This window comes from Antrostomus carolinensis, unplaced genomic scaffold (genome assembly GCF_000700745.2).
Source record: "Antrostomus carolinensis isolate BGI_N321 unplaced genomic scaffold, ASM70074v2 scaffold23259, whole genome shotgun sequence".
Lineage (NCBI taxonomy): Eukaryota > Metazoa > Chordata > Aves > Caprimulgiformes > Caprimulgidae > Antrostomus > Antrostomus carolinensis.
Window position 1 is genome coordinate 2,350 of NW_010339723.1, and position 319 is coordinate 2,668.

Here is a 319-nt window from a genome sequence, read left to right on the forward strand (position 1 = left end):
GGCTATCTCCAGAATAGCTGGTTGCACCCACAGCCCATCATCCATCTCCCCACGGTGTTTCCCGAGGGGCAGCGTGCGACCAGGTGAGCCAGCACTCTGCTCCCGTGGCGCAGAGGCGTTGGCAGGAGCGGGTTGTGTTTGCCAATCCCACAGAATCACAGCATGGTGTGGGATGGAAGGGACCTCTGGAGATCATCCAGTCCAACCCCCCTGCCACAGCAGGTACATCTAGAGCAGGTTGCACAGGAAAGCAGCCGGGTGGGTTTGGAATCTCTCCAGAGATGGAGACTCCACACCCTCTCTGGGCAGCCTGTCCCAG

General features: G+C 60.2%; 1 protein-coding gene across 1 annotated transcript in view; it reads left to right on the top strand.

Annotated features, from left to right (window-relative positions):
* CTBP2 (C-terminal binding protein 2) overlaps positions 1 to 319 on the top strand; it is a gene marked incomplete at its 5' end in the record, with an annotated part of 7,452 nt that overhangs the window by 2,247 nt on the left and 4,886 nt on the right. The window lies entirely within an intron of this gene.